Source organism: Pseudorca crassidens, chromosome 3 (genome assembly GCF_039906515.1).
Source record: "Pseudorca crassidens isolate mPseCra1 chromosome 3, mPseCra1.hap1, whole genome shotgun sequence".
In the NCBI taxonomy this organism is placed as follows: domain Eukaryota; kingdom Metazoa; phylum Chordata; class Mammalia; order Artiodactyla; family Delphinidae; genus Pseudorca; species Pseudorca crassidens.
In genome coordinates, this window is record NC_090298.1 from 156,207,625 (window position 1) to 156,233,922 (window position 26,298).

A 26,298-nucleotide genomic window follows, 5' to 3' on the forward strand; every position below is an offset into this window, starting at 1 on the left:
AAGAAATAAGGGTTGTGCTGGATGTGGGGGAAGGCAGACTGGAGGGGCAGAGCTGCCGAATATTTATATATATAAAACGTTTACAAAGGTATAAAATTTTTTAAAAAATATTCTTACTTACTGTTAAAACTTTACAAAATACAAGGAAAAAAACCAGTCACTCCTCATCCCTCTCCAACCATCGCTCGGAGGTACCTCCACCAGCACAGTCTCCCAAAGCCTGCAGCAGAATCTCCCCATGCATACACAAAATCAGACTCCTGGGCATGTCTGCACGTCTGCAGAATCCAGATTTCTGGGTATGGATGGGTTCCCAGCACCTGCATTTTGCAAAGGCACCCCCAGCGATCCTTAGGATGACTTCCTTTCGGATTGGTAAACCCTGCTAATGCAGATATTTGGGCTTCTTCTGTTCACCACTGTATTCCAGAGCCTGACATATGAGAGGTACTCAATATATATGTATTGAATAGATAAATAAATTCTTTTTCTTTTTTGCACATATGCTTCCCTTCCTTTTTTTTTTTGAAATATGTCCTCATAGTTTCACTTAACGATAGATGAGGCACTTACCATGTACTTGTCACTGCCCTAAGTTTTACAAGCATTATCTCACTTATAATAAACCCATAAAGCAACTATGATTTCTGACCCCTATTTCAGATGAAAAATCCTAGACACAGAGAAGTTGTGTAATTTGTCCCATGCCACACAGCTAGGAAGTGGTAGAAGCAGGTTTAAACCTCAGAAGTATAATCCAGTCTTCAAGTTTCACATCTGCATCCATCTTGAGCCTTTTCTCAGGCTTTCAACAATGTTCTACACTTTTTATGAAACTGACAAGGGCTTAATTTCCAAAATATACAAAAAGCTCCCACAGGGGCTTCCCTGGTGGCGCAGTGGTTGAGAGTCCGCCTGCCGATGCAGGGGACACGGGTTCGTGCCCTGGTCTGGGAAGATCCCACATGCCGCGGAGCGGCTGGGCCCGTGAGCCATGGCCGCTGAGCCTGCGCTCTGGAGCCTGTGCTCCGCAACGGGAGAGGCCACAACAGTGAGAGGCCCGCGTACCGCAAAAAAAAAAAAAAAAAAAAAAAAAAAAAAAAGCTCCCACAATTCAGTAACAAAAAAACAAACAACCCAAAAGACCTAAATAGACATTTCTCCAAAGAAGACATACAGATGGCCAAGAGGCACATGAAAAGATGCTCATCATCACTAATTATTAGAGAAATGCAAATCCAAATTACAATGAGGTATCACCTCACACCAGTCAGAATGAACATCATCAGAAAATCTACAAATAATAAATGCTGGAGGTGGTGTGGAGAAAAGTGAACCCTCTTATACTGTAGGTGGGAATGTAAATTGGTTCAGCTGCTATGGAAAACAGTATGGAGGTTCCTCAAAAAACCAAAATTAGAGATGTCATATGATCCAGCAATCCCACTCCTAGGCATATACCCAGAAGAAACTATAATTCGAAAAGATACATGTACCCCTATGTTCATAGCAGCACTATTTACAGTAGCCAAGACATGCAAACAACCTAAATGTCCATTGATAGATGAATGGATAAAGAAGATGTGAAAAATATACAGAATGGAATATTACTCAGCCATTAAAAAGAATGAAATAATGCCGTTTGCAGTGACATGGATGCAACTAGAGATTATCATACTAAGCAAAGTAAGTCAGAAAGAGAAAGACAAATACCATATGATATCACTTACAGATGGAATTAAAATACAACACAAATGAACATATCTACGAAACAAAAAAAGACTCAGACATAGAAAACAGACTTCTTGTTGCCAAGGGGGAGGGGCTGGGGGAGGGAAGGATTGAGAGTTTGGAATTAGCAGATGCAAACTATTATATATAGGATGGATAAACAACAAGGTCCTACTGTATAGCACAAGGAACTATATTCAATATGCTGTGATAAACCATGATGGAAAAGAACATGAAAAAGAATGTATATATATATATATATAACTGAATCACCTGGCTGTAGAGCAGAAATTAACACAACATTTTAAATCAACTATACTTCAATAACATTTTTTTAAAAAGCAATGTTCTACATTTTTTAATGGTAACATGGTATTCCACTTACAGATTCACCAGAATTTAAGAAATTATTGGACAGTTCCTCTCTATTTTTACAACACTGTGCCAAAAGCATGTGAACTAAATTTCTCACAACCATAATCTTAGTTCCTTTAATCATTTCCTGAAAGTGGAACTGCCAAGTCAAAGGATGTGATCACTTTTAGGGCTCTTGATTCATACTGACAATTGTCCTACTAAAATATTTTAATAGAATACTTGTCTACCTACAGCATAAAGGTGCCTATTTCTTCCATTAAAAACACAGAAACTTTGAATATCATTAAAAATATTTGTTTATGGATGTCACGTTTGGGGGAGTGTTTTAGTCCTTTTTTAACAGGAGGTACTTCTCACAGGGCAGGACCTTGGCAGTACCAGATCTAGGCAGGGAGACAGAGTTCATCTCAACACCTCCTGGTAACGCCCTGGGTACCCCTCCCTCAACGTGTTTTGGGTTTTGTTTTGTGTTTTTATTTTGTTTTGTTTGACCTCTGTGCCTTTACTGATGTTACGCCCCCAGCTGCTGGGATGTTTTCATTTCTGTGCATTCCACAAATTCACTCCCTCCCCATTCCAGCCTTTGGCGACCATGCTCCTCGAAAGATCTATGGAAGGCCTGCTGAGGGCCAGCAGAAGCCTTGTCTCCTGTGATTATCCACAGAGCACTGATAAAGAAATCCAGGCTCAGCCAGGCTGAGTAACTTGCCCAAGGTCACACGGTCTGTAAAGAGGTAGAGTCTGGATTCTTAGAGCTGGAGCTCTTAACCACCACCCTCCACTGCCTCTCTCTTGGCAAAACTTGTCACCTGAGAGAGAAAATCTGAACTGTGAATCAACAATTGCCAGGACTGACTGACCTAGCAACCCTCCAGCCAAAAAAGAGATGACTTCTCCCACGCAGAGAAGGCGAGAAGGAAAAAGCCTCTACCCGTGACACCGGCGCTCCGAATGTAAGCATCACTCCTCCTCCACAGTCACTGGCTCCAAACACTTGCCTCTGGTGGAACTGAAATCATTATCGATCCCAAAGTGTTCTCTAAATGAGCTCGCAGTCTACCACAGCCGCCTGCAGACCGGCCAGGCTCCTAGGAGCAGCTGCTTCCTTGGTCAGCTCTTCCTGGCTCAGATTTACTCTGAGAAATTAGAAGTTAAAAGTAAAAGCAAATAGAGATGGAATTTAATTATACTGAACGGAGACACAGTGTGCAAGGAATGCTGTTCTTCTCCTTTGATAAGCAGAAGAGAACGGCTGAGCTGGTACCCAGGCATTGCCCCAGCTGACAACTCCGCTCTCTTCCCTGCCCGGCATCTCTGTCATCTAGCGATTGCATGTAAGCTCCTTCGGGGCAGGGACTGTGTCCCATCACTCAACATGCTACTATCTATTAGGCTAGCTTTCAGCCGGAAATAACTGATAAAGAGGTTAAGAATGTCTTAAACCATTCTGCATTGATTGTTTTTAAGTGAGAAGCCCAGAGGAAGGCGCCCTTAGGCTTGGTTGGGCAACTCAACCAAGCCATCAGGATCCAGGCTCTCCTATACAGTAGTCCCCCCTTATCTGCAGTTTTGCTTCCTGTGGTCTCAGCAGTTGCCCCCCACCTACCCCCAGGTCAACCGAGGAGAGGGTGAATGCTATCATCCAGGCAGGTGGGGACTTGTGCCAACACAATTTGTATTTTCAGGCTGGTGACATTTGGGTTGCCAGGGGACAAGACAGAGCTGGCTATGGTTTTCCCATACAGGGAATGTGACTTACCTAGAGTCTCAGAGCAGGTGACACTGCTGGTGAGAAGCCCACCCAGGAAGCCAGAGGTCAGCCTCTCTGTTAGGATCTGAGGATTCTGCAAACAGAGTAGGAATCAGGGGAACCGCTGGCAGCCAGGACCACCTCTAGGATGTACATGGAACCAGATTCACTACTCTCTCACTGGGTCAGGTGGTCCTGTGGATGAAAAAAGTGTCCTGCCATGTCAGTAAACAAAGGGTGTTTCAGCCATCAATCCACCACAGCCGCCCCCGTGGTGAGCCCTGCAGGAACTCAGCATGGTGACAAATGGCTTCCGGGCTGCCAGGTTGCCCACTGCCAAGCCCTCAGCCATGGCCGCCATCCCCAACTGTGCACCCTGAGGGGACTCAGGATGTGCAAGAACAGGACACTGGCCCCAGAGAGCTGAGGTGCATAGCAAAGGAATGAGTTCAGTGAGCCCAGACTCTTGCATCTTCCCATACGTAGAAAAGTGCTAAATTCATTAACTTGAGCTCTCTGGTTTTCTTTAATTAACGGTAATCTTTTAATGTTCCAACAACCTGGTCTTTGTTGCAAAAACCCTTATATATCCTACCTCCTTCCTTACCTCTTGGGAGCAGTCCCTCAGAGCTATCTGAGAGGCTGTGTCCTGGGCTTGAGGTCCTCAGAAAGTCCACTAAATAAAACATAATTCTCAACTTTTAGGTTGTGCATCTGTTTTCAGTCAACAGTCCCTTCTCCTCCCGGGGCCTCAATTTTCTCATTTATAAGATGAAGTGGGAAAAAAAAAAAAACGATGAAGGGATCACATTACATCTCTAAGGTCCTTTAACACTTGTGTTCAATTTTGTTAGTTATAGAATCTGCAAACAAGAAAAATGTTAAAATAAATCAGAGTGATGCAACAGAGGATATGAATAAAGATATGGCCCGACCATCAGGCAGTGATGCAGTGGTTGAGAATTGGGGCTTGAGACTCAGCTGGACTTGGCCTCAGGGCCAAGATCTGTCACTTAATATATGATCTCATGTTTTTAAGCCCAAGATGAGTTTTCCTTGTCTATGAAATTGAGATAATAATAGCGATCTCATGAAGGAGTGTGGAGAATTAAATAATATACTCATGTTGCCTGGTAAAGTACCAGGCCTATAGTAGGTGCTTTATAAACTGCACTTTCAACAAAACCAAAAAGATGAATCCGCAAGTGAGAGTCTTCCTTTAAGACTTCAGGAATCTCCATATCGTGGTTTTGGTTTCCAAATCTTTGTTCCAATAGAACTATCCTTTTTCTGACTGCCAACTTTGAGTTCAAGGAAGGCGCCAGGACCATCATATTTCCTGAAGCTTGATGACTACATGTTTTATAAAGGGCACTGCCGGGCTTCACCCTGGACTCAGGGAGACATGCAGAGGCCCTCTATTCTGGCAAGGGTCCACCTTTCTTCCTTTTGTGGGCCTTGTCTAGTTGGATAGCCAAATAAAAGGTTCTGCCCACTCACATTCAAAAATCTATTCATTAATGGGATGCAATTCACATTACGTGCCACTAATTACCCTAGGAAAGCAGTAAAAATTAATAAGGAACTACAGTTTAATTGTTTGATAATGACAGGGAGTTCCAAAGCCTCCTCCTGAGTAACAAAATTAACATTTAAACTAGCTCAGTCGAAGAACCTTCCCTTAAATGTAACTCTTCACTATTAGTGTGGCTTATTTCTTTCTTTATTATGTCTTTGGGCAGCTCTGAAATATCAGAAATGTGTACTGAACCTTGAGAAGCTTCCCAATGTTCCAGGATAGTGAGTAGCCTGTCTGCAGAGTTTCAGGTGAACTGTGGATGGTCCCCACCATACACACACACACACACACACACACACACACACACACACACACACACACAGTACAATCAGACTGTCCTATGTTTATTTAATCAGGGGTAGAGAAGCTTCTCAGAAATTAGTGCCTCTTCCTAAAGGGAGATGGGGGATGTGGGGAGCTGTCAAAACATTGCCCAGGGTAGGGTCCTAGAGAATCTCAGAAATGAAATGTTTGCTATGATGTCATTCTTTTTTTCTTTCGGCCGCGTGGCTGCGGGACCAGGGATCAAACCAGAGCCCTCAGCAGTGAGAGCGTGGAGTCTTAACCACTGGACCACCAGCAAATTCCCGGACGTCATTATTTTACACTGGAACATATACCGCTATTCCAGGGTACTCTCTGGACTTTTGTTGAAGGGAATGTGGTAGTTTTCAAATATGCCCATAAAAAGTGGAGTCTAATTTCCTTCCCCTTGAACATGAGGAGGATTTAGTGATTCTCTTCTAATGAATAAAATGTAGCAGAAGTGACGCTGTGTGACTTGAGAATTAGGCTCTAAAACGGATTCAGCTTCCACCTGGCTCTCCCTTGAGATGCTTGCCCTTGGAATCCAGCCACCATGTTGTGAGGAAGCCCAAGCACATGAAGAAGCCACACGTGGGTGTCTCGGCCCACAGACCCAGTGAGGTCCCCAGGCCAGCAACACCATCACCCACCAGATTCATAACTGAAGGAGACTTTAGATGATTCCAGCACCCAGCCTTCAACCCTCCTGCTCCCACACCTGAGGCCCCAGACCTGGAGCATCAGACACAGGTCATGCCCCCTGTATTCTGAATTCCTGACCGACAGAAACCATGAGACATAGTCAATGATATGCATTATTTTAAGCCACGACATTTGGAGATAAGCTGTTACACGGCAATAGATGACTCACAGAGAAAATTTTACAGACATGGGCCTCTTAGTTCTTGAACCAAAACCTTAAGGCCAGCAGGGACTGACTCACACAGGGCAGAGGGGAATGACGAGGGAGGGCTCAGCTGTGGCTGACCACAGCCCCAGCCCCCAGCCTTCCAACATGCTCATCACCTGCTAAATGACACACCCCAACAGAAGCTCTGTAGTCCTGAGCAACTTTAAGGTTGAAGGGTTTTCTTGTAATTCACAGAGATAGGACTAGGCACGGTTTATCTACCTGGGATACTTGCTTTCCCTGAAGAGCTAAGGATTGGCACTCATAATCCCTCAAAAGTGGCCTTTCAGAGAGTCCCATCATGTTGTGGCTCATTTCACACATGCTTGGGAGAGAGGAAAAGCCAACAGAGAAGGAACAGCTGTGCTCTGGGACCAGTCATGCCCACTCCCCCACCCTCGACCCAAACTCCATGCCCCATGTCCACTCTCTCATGCCAGCACTTCTACCTTCCCAGGCCAGGCCAGCTGTCTTCTTATGCATTCATTCCTTCATTCATTCATTCATTCAATATGTATCGGTTGCCTACCGCATCAGGGGAGACAGACATTAAACAACAAATCATACAAACAAAGAATTCTACTTGTCCTAAGCACTTGGAGGGAGAAGTACAAGGTCTTCTGGGGAACTAGGGATATTTAAGTTGAGATCTGAAAAATTAGAGAATGAGTGAAGCAGACAGGGGTGCAGTGGGGGCCTAGGGAGAGTGCATTCCAAACAAAAGGCCACTCTAGGGCTTCCCTGGTGGCTCAGAGGTTAAGAATCCGCCTGCCAATGCAGGGGACACGGGTTCGAGCACTGGCCCAGGAAGATCCTACATGCTGTGGAGCAACTAAGCCCATGCACCACAACTACTGAGCCTGTGCTCTACAGCCCACGAGCCATAACTACTGAGCCTGCGTGCCACAACTACTGAAGCCCGCGTGCCTAGAGCCCATGCTCCGCAACAAGAGAAGCCAGTGCGATGAGAAGCCCGCGCACCGCAACAAAGAGTAGCCCCCGCTTGCTGCACCTAAAGAAAGCCCGCGCACAGCAACAAAGACCCAACACAGCCAAAAAATTAATTAAATAAATAAATAAAAGCCACTCTATAGGAAGAAAGTGTGTGGTTTCTGGGGACTTAAAGAATGATCAGTCAGGATGCCGGTCAGAAGTGGAGGAAGCAAGACAGTGCCCCCAGAAGAGTCTGGGGATTGAGGGAGCAACCAGACCATGTGGGGCGATACAGAAAGATCTCATCTATATTTTAACCACAACAGGCAACCACCGAAGTGTTTAAAGCAGGAGAATGACAGGGTCAAATTTCACCTGTTAAAGCATTTCGGTCCACTAACCCCATTATTTCCCATTTGTGTGTACACCTCTGTACAACCCAGATCACATTATATTATAGGTAGTTGTTTAGGTATCTTTCTCCCCCACTGTGCTGATGGTCTCTTGAGAGCAGAGACCATGGCGTAACCATATTTGTAATTCCATTAGGCTCCCTACTGTTCTTGGGATCAAGTGCAAACTCCTTCTGCAGCCTGCAAGGCCTTGCACCTTCTGTCCCTCGCCCACCTCCCCAGGACCATCTTAGTCACTTCCTTTGCTCTCCAGTCATTCATCATGGTCCAGCCACTCCGGCAGACGTGTCACTTCCTCAGAGGCCTTCCAAGATGCCCTAGCTAGGATAGGGTCCCTGCTAAATATTCTCAGAGAAACCAATGCTTCTCCATCAGACTACCTACCAGGATTTATATCACCACTCATACACATTATTGCTTTAAGACTTGTCCCCCTCCTAAACTGTCAGTTTCATGAAAGCAGAGAACGCGTCTGCCTTGGTTACCATCATATCTCCAGGACCTGGCACTTTGACGCTTATAGTTGGCATTCCACAAAGAGTTGCTGAATGACAGAATGAAGGAGTAAGAATGCATCAATGGGCAAATGAATGGGTGATTTCATGTATGATCCCAGCGGCCACCCAGGCCAATTCAACAGCTGACGTTGGACACCTCTCTTTGATCACCCTTCAGGCCCTTCTATGACATCATCTCTTTGCTGGCCTCACTGACTCTCCACTGGAAGAAGCCAATGTTAGTGAAGGCTTTATGGAATAAATGGAAAGTAGAAATGGGTAGAGAAGTCCAGGAAGGCATTTCTGGCAATCTCTGAGTAGTTATTACCTTAATCCTTCTGCCAAGCAAGAGGAGGAAAACTGGCAAACACCCATGCTCAGTCAACAAGTCCACGTAAATGCCAACATGTATAGGACCTCGGCTGCATTCATAAGCTTTTCAAGTCCAAAGTATTTTATAGGAACTAATGGGGTCAAATACAGTCCATCAGGTCACTGCTTCTCAAACTATCTCTGGTAAAGGGCCAGGTTTTAATTTTGTTTTCAATCTGCCACAGATCAATACTTTATAAAATAACGGGAATTATATACTTGGATGAGGCTGCAATGTCAAATTGCTATAAAAGTTTTTAAATGCTTACTTACCGTTTCTGTACTCATTTCTTCATGGGTAACAAATATTTCTAGACCTACATCCATCTGCAAATCACACTTTGAGTAGCACTGACCCAGGTCAGCACTTGTACTCCCACTGCCTCATTCCTCAACCATGGCAGAAATTGCTAATCAGTCATCACACATTTCCCCATGAAGCCCATGCTTGGTTTTAAAATCTTCCTTATCCCAGTGTTCAAGACAGCCACTACCCTTCATACCTGTTAGAATGTCTATTATCAAAAAGACCAGAAATAACAAGTTTTGGCAAGGGTATGGGGAAAAGGGAACCCTCATGCCCTGTTGTGGGAATGTGAACTGGTACAGCCAGTATGGAAAACAGTACGGATGTTCCTTTAAAAACCAAAACACGGGCTTCCCTGGTGGTGCAGTGGTTGAGAATCTGCCTGCCAATGCAGGGGACACGGGTTCGAGCCCTGGTCTGGGAAGATCCCACATGCCGTGGAGCAACTGGGCCCGTGAGCCACAACTACCGAGCCTGCGCTCCGCAACAAGAGAGGCCACGACAGTGAGAGGCCCGCGCACGCGATGAAGAGTGGCCCCCACTCGCCGCAACTAGACAAAGCCCTCGCACAGAAACAAAGACCCAACACAGCCGAAAATAAATAAATAAATAAATAAAATTTTAAAAAAGAAAATAAACTTGTTAAAAAAAAAAAAAACTAAACTAAAACACAACTACCGTATGATCCAGCAATTCCACTTCTGGTTATTTACCTGAAGAAAACAAAAACACTAACTCCAAAAGATACATGCACCCCATGTTCAATGCAGCATTATTTACAATAGCCAAGATATTGGAAACTACCCAAGTGTCCATCGATGGATGAATGGATAAAGAAATTATGGTTTATATATCTACAATGGAATATTATTCAGCCATAAAATAGAATGAAACTTTGCCATATGTAACAACATAAATGGACCTCAAGGGCATTGGGCTAAATGAAGTAAGTCAGACTGAGAAAGACAAATTAGAGTATGATCTCCCTTATAGGTAGAGTCTTTTTTAAAAAAGAAAAAAGCTTATACATACAGAGAACAAATTGGTGGTTGCCAGAGGAGGGGGGGAGAAATGGCTGAAGGGAGTTAAAAGGTATTTAAAAGAAAGTAACCCTGTAACGTTTACCTGTCATCTTCCAATTCTTCCTTCCCCTACAACCCCAGTTCTGAGCAATCGCTAATCTGCTTTCTGTCTTCTGTCTTCCCTGTTCTGGACCTTTTATACATTTGGAAAAGAGAAAAAAGACAGTCACAACCATGTACACAATCAGGGATACCACAGGAAATTAAACTTGTTTACCATCCCTACTTTACATGTCCACAGGCTCACCATTTGTCATATTCACACCCAGGATAAGGAAATGTCTATATTTTTGTATCCAGCCTAATGAAAAGTTCATGAAGTATGACCATCTATCTCATCAACGGAGTCCCTCCTGATCATTCAGTCCATTAACAATCTTTTTGCAGCTTGAGAAGCCCTTAATTCACACATACCTACAAGAAGACATAGCAATCTATACCACAAACACAAACTTCTGCTATGTTCTCAGATGTAGACTATGTGGATTGCACCTGGGAACATGAAATCACTAGCCCTTCATTGCTTTGACTCTTTCTTCCCTCAAATTCTCCATCCCTACGGCTCACCTGCTTCTATTTCAATTTGTCACAGGGGCTCCTTCACAGTGGATTATTTTCACTTCTCATTACCCTCTTTAGCACAACATGAGGTTTTCATTCCTCCCACGTTCAATCTTTTCCCCAAGCAAGATTAAAACCCCTTGGCCCTTCTTGGGTCACCATCAGGCGGTAAGCCAACCTCCAGTCATGGTCACTGAGAGGCCAGAGAAGCAGCAGCCACGAGGCAGAGAGAATTGATCTGTTGTCTTCAGGCTTCAGATGTGAAACTCACTTGTGGAGAAAGGCAAGTTTCACTTTGAACCTTTTCTCTCAACCTCACCTCTAAAGTTCTCTTTGAAATGTTTTTGCAACTTCCTCTTGGTCCCTGTAAACCACAGAATCACAGACTGTTAGCCCTAGAATATGCCTTAAAGGGCATCTGGCTCATCCAAAGTCCTCTTCTGAGTAGTGGGGGGAACAGTGAGGTCAGTGTGGGGAGTCAGCAGACGTGAGCCCTGCTCACTAACCAGTGATGACCTTAGAAGAGGTGATCCACGTCTCTGAGACTGTTTCCAAGGAAGGCAGATAAGATCCCTAAAATGCGGTGATTGTGACCCACTCACGGGGCCAGTTGAAAATAAAATGAGATGATGAGAACAAAAGTGCTTTGAGGGGCTTCCCTGGTGGCGCAGTGGTTGAGAGTCCGCCTGCCGATGCAGGGGACACGGGTTCGTGCCCCGGTCCGGGAAGATCCCACATGCCGCGGAGCGGCTGGGCCCGTGAGCCATGGCCGCTGAGCCTGCGCGTCCGGAGCCTGTGCTCCACAACGGGAGAGGCTGCAACAGTGAGAGGCCCGTGTACCGGAAAAAAAAAAAAAAAAAAAGTGCTTTGAAATGAAAGCACCATGTGAATGTTGGGATTTTAACAGTCCTCAGCATTGCAGTAAACTAGAGGCCAATATCAGAGTAGAAACAGTGGGAGGAGAAAGAGAGGGTGATCCAAGGTGCCTTTTGACAAAGACCTTTTTTGACAACTTGGGAGCTGAAATTAATTTAAGGAAAGGAATTGGGGTGTTTTGGACCATTTGTAGTCTGAGCAAGAAAGGAAAGTATTTAGTAACGATCTAGGATGGTGGTCATGACAGAAAAAAGTGGACAAATTCAAAAATATTTATGAGGTAAAATTATCAGGCTAAGTGTCCATCAGCAGATGAATGGATAAAGAAAATGTGAGGGATATATACATACAGTGGAATATTATTCGTCCATTAAAAAGAAGGAAATTCTGCCATTTGTGACAACATGGATAGACCTTGAGGGTATTAGGCTAAGTGAAATAAGTCAGGCAGAGAAAGACAAAAGCTGTATGGTCTCATGTATATGTAGAATCTTTAAAAAAATGAAACCAAACTCATAGAAAAAGAGAACAGATGTGTGTTTACTAGAATCAGGGTTGGGGGGGGCAGGGTGCAGAGGAATTAGATGAAGGTGGTCAAAAGTACAAACTTCCAGTTATGAGATAAATAAGTTCTGGGGATGTCATGTACAACATGATGACTACAGCTAACATTTCTGTAGGACATATTTGAAAAATGCTAAGGGAGCAAATCCTACAAATTCTCATCACAAGGAGAATAAATGTTTTTGTAACTATATGAGATGGATGTTAACTAAACTTATGGTATTTATATGTACGTCAAGTCATTACACTGTACCCCTTATATAGCAAGTCGTTATGCTATATGTCAATGATATCTCAATAGAACTGGGGAAAAAAACCATCAGGGCTAGGTGATGGATTGGAAACGGGAAGAGAGAAGGAGGGGGTATGTTCAGGGTGACATTTCTGGCTTATTTAACTGGAGTTAAGAAACAGCAGAAGAGATCCAAGTGGGCGGGGCACAGAAGGGAGATCACAGACTTGCTTTTGCACATGTTGAGTTTGACTCGCCCTTGGGGCACCCAAGCAGATATGCTAAATAGGCCATTGGAGCTGAGGGGTTCTGTGTAGCTCAAGATATAAAAGGTTGAATATATCCATGTAGGTGGGAATTAAAGTAATTGGCTAGGATGAGATCACCTAGGGAGAGAACACAAGGTGGGAAAAGAAAGGGACCTAGGACTAGTCTATGGACAAGGGACCATAGTATTTAATGACAGAGGAGGATGAAACTTAAGAGAAATTAAGGCAAGATCAAAGAGACAGAAGGAAAAGCAGAAGAGTGTTTTTAAGCAAGGGAAGAGCATCATTCAAGAAGAAAGAAATGGCCAGTAGCACCAAGCGCTGATAAGGGTCATTTAAGATGAAGACAGGTAAATATCCATCAGGATATCCAAATATCCAGGTCACCGGTGTCCTTTCATGATAGCATCCCGTTCTGGGTCCTCTCCAAACACAGATTCTTTCCTGTGCCCTTGTCCCCATTACAGTCCAAGGTTCAAAATGGACCTCAACTCTCTAGAAAAACCAACCATTCATGAGATCCTGAACACTTAGGAATGTTTTCAACATGACAGTTTGAGGCTTCAGCTAAGCCTGTAACTTTCTGGAACCACCGCTCCACCCTACATACCAAGAAATCCTACCTCCTGAGATTGGTTTCCTCTAGATCACAGATGGCAAGTGTGAGGCACACCTATTCACACCCACCAAACCTGGGTCCATGTCAGACATCACTAATGGATCGGAAGTCCCCCCTGAAAACTGTGCGCCTCTGGGGGTCACTCTCCCTACATGCCATGTTCTAGGATGGCGGTACAGCTCTGAACCCTCGATCCCTTCCCAGGTCATCGTCCCCCATTCCCCATCCTCCCCTGAGGGAGGTAAGACGACTTCCACAGCACATCATGTGTCTCTGTCCCTAGCTGCACTCAGCCCTCAGCCAGACTGTTGCATCTGTTCCCCATATTGAGGGGATTCACAGTTATTTGCTTTGGAAATCGGAGCCTGGGGTTGTCAGCTTTATCTGGAAAGCAGGGCCTGCTCCATGGAGAAGGGAACGACTCGGCACACAGCAGAGTGTGTTTGTTTGTCTTGTCCTGTGGGACACCAACACCCACTGGGTCCTGTGCAGCACGGACGAGGCGCGTGCCTCCCCGCCAGCCTGATTTGGGAGGATAATAAGCTAAACAAAGGAGCAGATGATCATGGAGGCTTATTTGCAGTCTGTACAGTTTATATTTAGCCATCTCGTGACGGGTTGCTAGCTCTGTGTAGCAGTCGCCCTTGGGAAATTCAATCTGGGGGATGCAGAGGTGGGACAGATCTGGGAGAGAGGAAGGAGGGGTTTAAAATGCCACTTTCGGGCACAGGAAGGACGGGAAGGCCAAATTTGTCCAACAAGCAAGCAGCCAGGGACAGGATTTTGGACACTTATTGTAGAAACATGGAAGAGAATATAAAAATGTGTAAGAGGGGACACTCTTAACAATCTGTAAACTGCCAGGCTTTGGAGGGTGAAGTCCCCTCTTCCTCCCTTCCTGGCCACCTTCAGTAATCCTGAGAGGGGTGGTGATTCAGAAAACCTGAATTCTAGCCCCGGTCAGCCACCAGCTGGAAGCCGCATCCCTGCTCTGGGAGATGAAAGGGCTAGAGAGGATGATCCCTAAGATGCAGTGATTCCCCGCCTCCACCCGGTGTCAAGATGAAGACAGGCGACCTAGGGGATGTGCAATGTGTGGGTTGGGTGGGGAGTTGCCAGTTAAAACCGTGGGGCAGGGGGATGCCCTGGTGGTGCAGCGGTTAGGACTCCACACTTCCACTGCAGCGGGCACAGGTTCATCCCTGGTCGGGGAACTAGGATCCTGTAAGCTACAAGGTCTGGCCAAAAAAAGCCAAAAACAGTCATAACTGGAACATTCTGCGATCATTACAAATTGTGGTACTGATGTCACCCAACCAAAAAATAAACTTCCATTAAAATGTACGTCAACATTAAAATAATCTTTAGAGAAACACGAATCATGGTGCTGATCTATATTAATTGACAGCGAAGGTATCTATGACATCCTGCTCGGTGGGAAAGGCAGCAGCCACGCAAGGCAACCGCTTGCTGTCGATCAGGCATTGGTGGGCGGGGAGAGAGAGCCATCACCCAAAGCGGGAAGGAGAATCCGAGCGGAGCCTCCCCGGGCCCCTGCTGACCCCTCCCACTCTACATTTTGGGTCTAAGTCGTGAATCCCAGAAACTGGTGCTGCCAGAGAAAGGAGGTTTTCCTATAGGGTTTTTGTTGTTGGTTTTTGATTTGTTTGGGGGTTTTGTCTCCGTTATCGTCCGCCATCTTCCCCCAGCCCAAAGCAGCAGTGGACGGTGAGGACAGCACAGGTCCTCAGGGGCCAGTCCCAGGGGGCCCGTCTTAGAACAAGACTGTGGCTTTAGGCCGAAGCTCTACTTCTTGGTGGGGCCTCCCAGGGATAGCCTTGTCTGGGCATAAATCTTCTCATTCTAGAGTGACAAGGCAGAAAAGGGACTTAAAGATCATCTCTCAGTCCCAGAGCAGTCCTGTTTCCACGCTGTTCTCAAGCCGGCAGCCTCGTGAGCTAGTTCAACGAGGCTCTGGATTCCAGGATAACGGAGGGTTTAATTTGAGTTTCAGGGAGATACTTGCTTCTCACAGATACTCACCCTGTCTCCCACATCAGAGCCAAACAGCTCGTCCCTATCAAAGGCAAAGAGGATTTGGTCATGGTGCGATTTGAAAGAACCGACAGTGTCTCTCTCACCACTTGCCAGAACCCCGCCCATAGCTCTTCATTCCTTCGTGGTAAAGTGTATTCATCTGTAAAATGAAAGGAGGTGTGAGTCAGGAAAACAGAACTCCCTCAGTGGAAAGAACCCCCCAAATTAGAAATTACACAAGGAGTCATCTGAGGGGGCAGTTCTCCACTCTTAACTGTCTTCACCACTTGGATTCTTTGAATCAGAAGAGACTTTTCACATCGTGTCATCCTTTTATAAAGGGGCAATTTAGGCCCAGAGAGGTTATGTTCTTAAGCAAGGTCACACAGAACACTGCAAACCAGGACTGGGGCCCCCTGGCCCCTCTGCACATTTTGAAGGGCTCTTTCAAGCTTAAATTCTAATCCAAGACTCCATTCCTTTGTTTTATAGACAAAAAGAACCACCCCCACCAGAGGCTCCTTTTTAAAATTTCTCTGCTGGCACTAGTATCTGTAGCAATCAACAGTGTGCAGGAGGGAATCATCATTGTAAGCACACTTGGTGTATCAGAATCGAGACACGTAAAGCTTGGGCTTCGGAGCTTGACGGGGCCTACACCAGCGCAAACCCTGTCGGACTGTCTGCGTGTTACCTGCGGGCTTCATTTGCTTTTTTCCCGGAACTTAGTCCTTTGCTTTGGCGCTCCTGCCCCCTAGTGGCAGCAAGCTTCACTGCCGCCACATTCTTCTACAGACAAATGAAAGGGAAATCGGGGCGGGGTGGTGGGGGGAGAGGAGGCACTTTTGAGGATGGATAGAAGCAATCCGCACCCTTCTCTAAAAGAGCAGGCTTGGTTACGATGGCGGAGTTTTTTAACCTCACACACAAAAGCGTGACTAACTAGACGTTAGCCCGCAGCGTATCTGAACCTGCGGAGCCGTGAGGCCAGAGCACCAAGGATCCTAGATTGAAAATAGTTTATATAACTGACTCAAGGACTCCTGGGCTCTGAGAATCTATGGCAGGAAGAAAAGGACCTAAAACAGCAAGCAAAAGAGAGGAACACTGACATATGGTACCCAACAAACACTGGCATGAATGAATTCAAAGCCCTGCCCCCCTAACTGCCCAGGCTCTGTCCAGTATTCAAAATACTGGTCCCCACGCTGCTTAGCTAATATCTGTTCCTTCTGCCCATCTCTGCTCAGCACTTCCCCTGCCTCAGCAGATGAGATGGGTCCTCTTCATATGCTCTCATGGCACTGGGTACTTTTCCTTCATAAGACTTTTCACAGTCCCTAAGTCTGTGTTTCTCTGGTTATTTTCACGCCCACCCTGAAGTGTAAGTTCCCTGAGGACAGGCACTGAGGCTACCTTGTTGACTACTGAATCTGTGTCTCTAAACTAGTGATTAGCACATAGGAGGCCCTCAATTAATGCTTTTCCGTGGAATTAATGAAATCACAAGTGTTGGTTTACTGACTGAATTATATCTGTTTACAGAGTTAAAAAGCAGATCTCAGTGGAGAAAGCAGGTGAGCTACGTCTTGGGGTTTCACAGCTACGCGGCACTGGTCATGTGATTAGTGCTTTTCTTGACATGTCTTGGGATCCCTCCTAACCTATAAAAGGCACAAAAATCTTCTGAGGATGGAGACATTCCTTGAATATGACCGCAAATGCTTACCATCACCCTTGGGGCAGGTAGCTGGGCAGGTGTCTTTACCGTAATTACACTTGTTAACATTCTGCCCCCACCAGCTCAGCTTTCGTTCCTGCCATGGTGGGGAAATCAGCCTGAGAACTGAAGGACAGCAGATTGACAGGCTACACGGACATCAGGACACCTGACCTTCGGGGCTATCTCTCTGTAACCTTGGGTGGTGCCTCCCTGCCCCGGCTGTCTGTTGTCTCATTTCTAAACTCTTGGGGTATGTAACATCAAAGCCACTGTTTTTCAGGTGTCAGAAAACCCAACCTAAACTACCTTAAGGGGAGTAAAAGGGGGATACGTATTACTCATGAAACTGAAAAGCCATGGATTGAGGACTTAGTCCAGGATGTCAAGCAACTTCCTCTGAGCCTGGTCTCTCTCCTCCATCCTTCAGCTCTGCTTCCCTCTCTGTTGGTCCCCTTGCAGGAAGGTTCCTTGTATATGGGGGTCTCCAGCAGCTCCAGGCTTTCATCCCCACAGCAGAAAAATAGAGGGGCTTTCTCTTAGACGTAGCACACAAAAGGCCCTGGACTGCCCTCACAGGTGCCTTTGGGCCACATGCTCACCTATGAGCCAGCAGCTGTGGTCAAGGGAAGTTCTGGGCTCCACCTGAATCACGTGGACTGACACGGCCAGAGACCAGGCACCCCGGGGGGTGATCAAGGAAGTACTCTCGGAATGTGGGAGAACAGTTGCTAGACGTGCAGCAACAGAAATGGCACTGCAGAGTTAAGTGATTTTTAAGGACCCTTCCAGCTTTCAATACCCTGATGTGACTCTGATTGGATGTCAGGGAAATGGAAGGGAGAATAAAGCCATGGAAATGCTCTAGCATTAGCCCAACCCCAAACCCTTTCAAAAAGCCAAAATGCCAAATAAGACCCCTCACCCAGAGACTTCCCTGGGGGTCCAGTGGTAAAGAATCCGCCTTCCTATGCAGGGGACACCCGTTCGATCCCTGGTCAGGGAACTAAGATCCCATATGCCGTGGGGCAACCAAACCCACACGCCACAACTACTGAGCTCATGTGACTCAACTAGAGAGCCTGCGTGCCACAAACTACAGAGCCCACGCGCTCTGGAACCCACGCCACAACTAGAGAAGAGAAAACCCATATGCCACAACTAGAGAGAACCCCGTGCACTGCAACGAAAGATCCCACACGCCGCAATGAAGACCTGACACAGCAAAATAAATTTAAAAAAAAAAAAGGGCTTCCCTGGTGGCGCAGTGGTTGAGAGCCTGCCTGCCGATGCAGGGGACATGGGTTCGTGTCCCGGTCCGGGAAGATCCCACACGCCGCGGAGCGGCTGTGCCCGTGAGCCATGGTCGCTGAACCTGCGCGTCCGGAGCCTGTGCTCCGCAACGCAAGAGGCCACAACAGTGAGAGGCCCGCGTACCGCAAAAAAAAAAAAAAAAAAAAGACCCCTCACGCATTCTGAAGGGAGCCCTTAGAAAGCAAGCAGTGGTGGTGACCCTCCTGAAGCCAAGGGGCAGAAAATGAATAGCATTTTGATAATGACACGAAAATGGAACATTTCTATTTCCCAAAAAGATAGACACTGTCAGTGAGATTCATAAAATAAATAAATAAATTAAAAATCTTATTAAACTTTCCCTTTCACTGCTTCTTTGTATCTCTGGTTGAGGTGGTGCAGGATGAAGGTTGCCATGGTGATGGCTGAATTTTTTTTTTTTAAATAACAGGGCTCAGGAGCTCTGGCTGCTGGCCATACCGCCTCAGGCAGGAAAGGGTGGGGGGAAGGAGAGAAGCAAAGTGAGAAAAGGAAGAAAGCTGCTGGGCTCATCCCAGGACTCAGTAGCTTCTTCAACTTGTTCTCCTTGTACCGAGGATAAGGCCCCAAAACTGCAGACTCTGGCTCCTTCAGAGAATAAGAGAATGTGGAGCCCAAATGCATGATGAGGACAGGACCTCAGAAGTCACTTTGCCCATCCCCTACCTGATTGTCTCTTGTGGCAGATGGATTTCTCCTACATTTACACTCCTTCCGGTGAACAATGGGCCCACCCAGCCCATCCAAGTTTTAGATGAGCCGCTGGAAACTTGACCCTAAGAGAAATGTTCAAAGACATCCTGAGATTAAGAACCCATAGGACTTTTAAGTGAAAGAGGAATTTGAGGTTAGAAGCCCAGTACCTGTCAAAACAAACACAAATTCTAGTTCTGCTCTTCTCTCTAGCACCATCTAAGAATGAGATGGGAGATTCCAGAAGTGGTGGACTGTATCCCCGTGAGTGGATATACTCAAGCCTGCATAGGCCAGCAAGGAGCTGACTGATAAGCAGCATGTTTTTAAATAGTTCCAGTCATCAGAGAGGCAGGACCCTGATGAGGGAGGCTCAGAGAAGCAACACACCAAGGCCTTCACGCAGAACCTTTTAAACTCCAGACCAGGGAAAGGGGAAGCCAGGAACTAAGCCTGGAGAGAACCAGTAACCAGGAAGCACAGAAATCTGCTCTGACACCAGAATGCTTGTCAGGGGATTTGACAGGGGATGGTCTCGGCCCAGCTGACCCCGGAAAGGACCGGCATTCTCAGCTGGCCCCATCCTTTGTCTCCTGACAAAAATGGCAGGCAACTACGGCCATGCTGTGTTTGTCAGAGCATGGCTTCTAGAAGTTAAATAATAATAGTACTAATGATGATAAATACTAAGATTGTTCCTCTAAGCCGGGAAAGTGGCAGGATTACTAAAGCTGAGTGAGTCTGACGTTTCCCCCAGGAGCTGGCTGAGCAGAGACCCCAGGAGGAAGGGGAAGAGCCAAGGAGTGCAGGCCCCTGGGCCTGTGACCTGCACCTCCATGACCTGCACCCCCACCCCTGTGCTGTGCCTCAGGTGTGATGATCCAGCAGCTTGGGGTCTAGGGGTCCCCATCAGCTTTCCCCAGGCAGATTGGGAGGAGCAGGGGGAATGAAAGCACCTTAAGAAAGAGATGAAAGCCAGACTCAGAGCAAGGGAGACGTGGGCCAGCATTCACACCCCCAGGCCACCCGCCTGTGTCTTCTGGAACAGGGTGGAGAACTCAAAGCCCCCCAGCCCTGAGGGAGGCTGAAGGAGGCCACCCAGCACTGGCCCTGGCCTATCTCTGGTGCTGCCCAGACCTACTGGCCTCTCTTTCCAAGGGCAAGGTTAGATCCTAAACCCCACTCTGCCCTCATAAACCCTCCTCACAACACACACACACACACGCACACTCGCACGCGCACATACACACACACGCACATACACACACGCGCGTGCCTGGAGCCGGAGACCAAAACAGCAACAGGCCTTAGAAATAGTACCCAGGGATCCATACACCCCAGGCTTGTCCAAGCACGAACCAGCTCCTGGAGGATGCACAGAGTCCATCCTCAGAAAGGGACAAGGAGACCAGCCCGTTAGCGGCACGGTAAGACTTACTTTGCACCACATGCCTTTTTTGTAGAATGTTTCTCACGTGCATATATGGCCTTTTCAAAAAACTAATTCTGCTCTTCTTTCTAGAGCACACATACAGAATCTGTCCTTTGTCCTGGCCACCTGAAGTCAGGAAAACCAAGTCCTAGCTCGAGTCTGCCACTAATACTGAAGCAGTGTGATGTCAGCCTGGTCTTAACCATCCTGTGCCTCAGCTCCTGGGGCTGTAAAATGGGGGTGACAAAACCTACCCTACCCTCCTCATAGGCACTTTAGGAGTCTGATGAGATACAACAATAACAGCAATGATAATAGTTAAACATATTGAGTGCTCATCGTGGACTGGGCACACGGCTACTATCTCAACACTAAAACAATCCTATGAGATAGCAACTCATATAAGCCTCAATTTAAGAGACAAGAAAAATAAGGCAGAGAGAAGTATGCTTAAGTCATGCAATGACATGTCTGGTCTTCTGACTCCAGAGCCAAAACTTGTACCCACTAAGCGCAATATGACACTTTGATGTTAATATTCGTTATTCTACTGCCTGTCCCAAGAGGACTGGGTGAGTGAGTGATCAGACTGCCTCCACCTGTTTGCCCCAATATCAGAGTCTCTGCCTTTGCTTAAGATCGTTTAATGAAGGGCTAGAATCTAGAGATAGGGATAATAAGCAAATCCCAAGGTGGGATCCTGGTCCTAGATGTTAGGATTTGTTTCCTGACAGAGACCAGGATTGTGGATCTGCCTCTAATGGAAAGAAGCCCCACCCGAAACTCCTATACACACATTGGCTTGTTACTGCTCCACCCCACCACTGTCACCATGGCATCGAGGGACCCAGGATGCCAGTCCTCAATCACGGTTCCTGATTTAGAGTCTTCCTAATTCACACTTCCTCCTTCAGTCTTCTCTTCTCCCTCCTGTGGACTTCACAGCCCTCTACAATACCTACCACCTGGCGGTCATGCAGCCCCATCCTTGAACACCACCAGGGACAGGCAGCTCACTACCCAACAGACCCAAACCATTCTCAAACCACACTAACTGCTTGCAAAGTCCCCCTTCTGTTGCCCTGAAATCTGTCTCCGCATTTTGTCTAAGCTCTAGTTTTCGTGCTGCCCTCAGGGGGTCTCATATCACACCTGCCCTGACAGTCCTTCAAATAACCAGAGATGGTACTAACGTTCTGCCTTGGTCTCCTCTAGGCCAGTGGTTCTCAAACTTGAGCGTGCATCAGATGTGAAGATCTTGCTAAACCACAGAGTACTGGGCCCCACCCCCAGAGTTTCGGATTCAGTAGGTCTGGGGTGGGCCCAGCAATTTACATCTCTAAGATGCTGCTGCCGCTGCTGCTGCTTGGGGATCACACTTGAAGAACCACTGCTCTGGCTGAACACCCTCATAGCTTTGAAAGCTCCTTCTGTGTGAGATTCCCGGGCTTCTTTACCATTCTGAGTCTCTCTCTCTGGCACCTGCTCTGGTTTGCCACTATGGCGCCCGGAGCTAGACAAAGAACCTTAAGTAGATGTTCTGGGTTACAAGGAGCAAAGATTCCCTCGGTCACCTCAAGTAAGAGGGGGTGTTTATAGTGGACTTAAGAAAAACAGGAACCTCACATTTCTGGCCAGCCTGACGGACCCCAGGCTGATGAGGCCTCTTGGGAAGAGTAGAGATGGCAATGTAGTTGGATCTCCAGCCAGAGGACAAGAGATCTTGCCGGTCCCTCAGCAGCAGGGTGACATTTATCCTCAGCGCTCTGCCTCTTCTTCCACCATTTTTGCTGCCACCAGCCAATCCCTTATCCCCTCTCCCCTTATAGATTATCTCTACCTCAGAGCTTCTGCTTCCTCATTCTTGCTTCCCTTTTCTTACGTTCATTATGTCCACTCTGAGCCCGCCAGCAACTGCCTGATTTACTCTCTTCTTCCCAGTTCAAATTCCCAAAAGAATCAAAGTGAGGAACTTGTTCTAGTTTGGATAAAGCTCTTTAAGCATCCTATAGGTTGGCGGAACTTGGGTCCATATCCAATCTCCTGTGGCTGGTAAAAAGTTGAACCATGTGATTTAAGCATGAAATGTGTCCTTAGAAGGAGACCATAGGAGAAGCCTGCAGTCCATTGGCTACCGACAGGTTTCATCTTGCATGCCAACTCCGTGGAAAAAATATTGGCCGCCTTAAAGACAGTGTTGAGAAGGATTCAGAGGCTGCATCGAAACACAATGGAATATGATGAGTGAGTGTTATCTGAAGCCTCAGCCTGCATGCCCGTGACTCGCCATCCTAGTGTTACAGCATGTGGTCTGACGAGGGCAGACTAAGCGGAGGCATCACTTTCCTCATTCTGAACTTCCTATTTCTCTTTATAAGGCCCAAGATTCCAGTTGCTTGATTAGACAGCTGTGTCACACTATGGCTTCACATTGAACCTCAGCCACAGAAAACCCTAAGCCTTTTTCATACCTGTTATTAAATCACATTTCTCCCATTCTGTATTGTGCAAAAAAAAGAAAGAAAAGGAAACAAACAGTTAAATTTTACGTATTCCCCTAATTAAGTTCACCTTGTTTAATTTAGCCTACCACTCCAGCCTACCGAAACCTTCTTACTGTGGTGTCTTTTCTTGGCCTATTTGACAAATTGCTCATACTGTATGTGCAGGCCTCTGTCCATGAAATGAAGGTTAAATGTTTAACTCCTTTACAAGATTGACACAAACATGAATTTAGATTGTTTGTTTCCATGGACCTACTTTGTACCACTTGCTCAATAATTTCAAGAAATTATTTTCGGCTAACAAGTCCTAGTGCATCTTTGTCCATTGTGTGCTCGGTGAGGATAACGAAAGACAGTTACACGAGTTCATGGAGTCGGCTCCTTTCATAGAATAATTGCTGTCATTCATTGAATATCATTCTAGGTTGTGAGTGATTTAATACATTATTTCTAACCCTTACAACTTTAAGAGGTAGGTTTTATTATCCCTTTTAGTGGGGTGAGGCAACGGAGACATAAAGGGTTTAATCACTTTCCAAGATGGCACAGCTAGTATACATGGTAGGGCTGAATCCCAGCCCCAACCTGCCTGACCCCAAATCCTGTGTCCCTTCACTGTGCCACACACCTTCTCCCTGTGCCACACAACTTCTCCCTGTGCACGCCCCTCTGAACAACAGCAACACCTGCCAGAAATGGCTGAAGACAGAGATTGGGGGCAGAGATGAATATAGTTACCCATGGATCACATTTTTTTAAAGCACCACCCACATCAGGTCTTTAAAAGTATGATCTAGCCATACTTAGGAATATTACACAATTGCTAAAAAGAATGATGTAGATCTACATTATTCATATAAAAGACATCTAAGATGTCCTGTTAAGTATGTCTATTCAAGATCCTATTTTTTTAACATTATATTAACATATGTAGGTAGGAGGTGGAGAATTATAGGAGACTTCCAGCTTTTTTTTTTCCTTCCTGTTTTATTGGCATACAGCACTGTATAAGTTTAAGATATGCAACATAATGATATGACTTACATACATCATGAAATGATTCCCACAATAAATTTAGTGAACATCTATCATCTCATATAGATATAAAACAAAAGAAAAAGAAAAAAGTATTTTTTCCTTGCAATGAGAACTCAGGATTTACTCCGGCTTCTATTCTTAACATTTCTGTTTTGACTGAATTTTTACATCTATGTATTACTTTTGGAATTCAAAAAAATTAGGAAAACAAAATGTTAAAATCATCAGTTACCCTTCCCTTAAACTCCTGAATTACATGCATCTCTACGATGCATAAAGATCTGAGCCGCCTGTGTCTGTGGTGTCAACAATCAGAAACACAGTGTCTCAAATAATAAGACCTGAGGTAGGCTAGGACTCAGGTCGGTGAATTCAGTGGTTACCTGAATTATGACATCCTAGAGCATCTTTGTGCTCTGCCACCCACAGCATGAGACCTGGCTCCGTTCACATCATTACCTGGCTGCCACAGTTCTAGGCATCACAAGCTGCTATGATACTGTCTGGTAAAGAAGAGGCAACTATTTCTTCCTATGTGACTCTTTTTAGCAACAAGAAGAACCTATTCTAGAGATATCCATAGCAGACTTCTCACATCCTATTAGGACTGCATTCCATGACCCTGCTAATCCAATCATTGGTAAAAGGGACAAGGTTATCCAGTCTGGAATGGACAAATGATTTTCTCCTTGGCACTGGAGAGGCCAGCCCCCTTTCAAGGCACATGACTTGCCTACTCACTGAACAATATTGGGGTTCTATTAACAAGGAAAAAGAGGGGGAAAGGCTCATAGGTACGCAACCAATGGTGTCACAACTGTTCCCTAAATTAATTATGACACCATGCTCCTCATATGAGTGTTGTCACCCAGCCACATTCTATGTCCCTCCCTGCAGCTATGTATTCTCAGAAGTACATTGTTTCTGAGCCACATATACTAGGTTTAACGGCTATTTGCATTGTTACCATATTAGCTAAAGTGCTCCTGCTTTTGTTACTGTTACTATGCTGACAGGGATACTCATATGGGAAATGTAACTGTAAAGATGATTGAAACATACTGATTAAAATCCACTAAAGATCCAAGGCCATGGTCCAGTTCATTTCAGAAACTGAGAATTCTGAAAGCAAGCAAGTAAATGATTTTTCGTGGTGGTAATACGTGGCTCAGTTTAGCAAGATATATCGTGTTTGACAAGAAGTATTAAGCTGAATAGACTTTAGAGGAGAAACTTAAAAACAGACAGATCAGTCTTGGATGTTTAAAGTTACAGGCTTCCACAATGCTAGGGTTCAATGAACTCTGTCACCCTTCTGAAAACTTGGAAGAAGTTACCTCCCTACATTGTTCAGAATTTTGTCCATTTGGAAAGTCATCACAACAAAAGTTTCAAGCCCTGTGTTACAAACTTGAGGAATCTCTGACATGAAATCAATGATGTTTCTAGTAGACAGGTGGTTAAACATAGCTGACGGGGAGAGAGAGAGAAAGAGAAAGAAATTTCCCAGCCCCATCTAAGCTCTTCCTTTCATCTCCCAAGGCAATAGAAATAAAAACAAAACTAAACAAATGGGACCTAATCAAAGTTACAAGCTTTTGCACAGCAAAGGAGACCATAAACAAAACGAAAAGACAACCTACAGAATGGAAGAAAATATTTGCAAATGATGCAACCGACAAGGGCTTAACTTCCATAATATACAAACAGCTCATACAACTCAATAACAACAACAACAAAAAAACCCAATCAAAAAATGGGCAGAAGACCTAAATAGACATTTCTCCAAAGAAGACATACAGATGGCCAAGAGGCACATGAAAAGATGCTCATCATCACTAATTATTAGAGAAATGCAAATCAAAACATGAATGAGGTATCACCTCACACCAGTCAGAATGGCCATCATTAAGAAGTCTACAAATAATAAATGCTAGAGAGGGTGTGGAGAAAAGGGAACCCTCTTACACTGTTGGTGGGAATGTAAGTTGGTACAGCCACTATGGAGAACAGTATGGAGGTTCCTCAGAAAACTAAAAATAGAATTACCATATGACCCAGCAAATCCTACTCCTGGGCATATATTCAGACAAAACAAAGATACACATACCCCTATATTCATAGCAGCACTATTCACAACAGCCAAGACACGGAAACAACCTA

At 45.6% G+C, this 26,298-nt stretch overlaps 1 long non-coding RNA gene across 10 annotated transcripts in view; it reads right to left on the minus strand.

Annotated features, from left to right (window-relative positions):
• Positions 1 to 26,298, minus strand: part of LOC137222151 (uncharacterized) — a 169,897-nt gene that overhangs the window by 121,253 nt on the left and 22,346 nt on the right. For 5 of the 10 annotated variants that reach the window (XR_010942353.1, XR_010942358.1, XR_010942356.1 and 2 more), the window contains exons 2-5: positions 15,423 to 15,576; positions 4,467 to 4,722; positions 3,869 to 4,054; positions 2,970 to 3,245 (exon numbers count right to left, since the gene is read on the minus strand). This is a non-coding gene — a long non-coding RNA (uncharacterized lncRNA). The remainder of the gene's footprint in view (positions 1 to 2,969; positions 3,246 to 3,868; positions 4,055 to 4,466; positions 4,723 to 15,422; positions 15,577 to 26,298) is intronic. The other 5 variants (XR_010942350.1, XR_010942352.1, XR_010942351.1 and 2 more) reach the window with 3 other exon arrangements.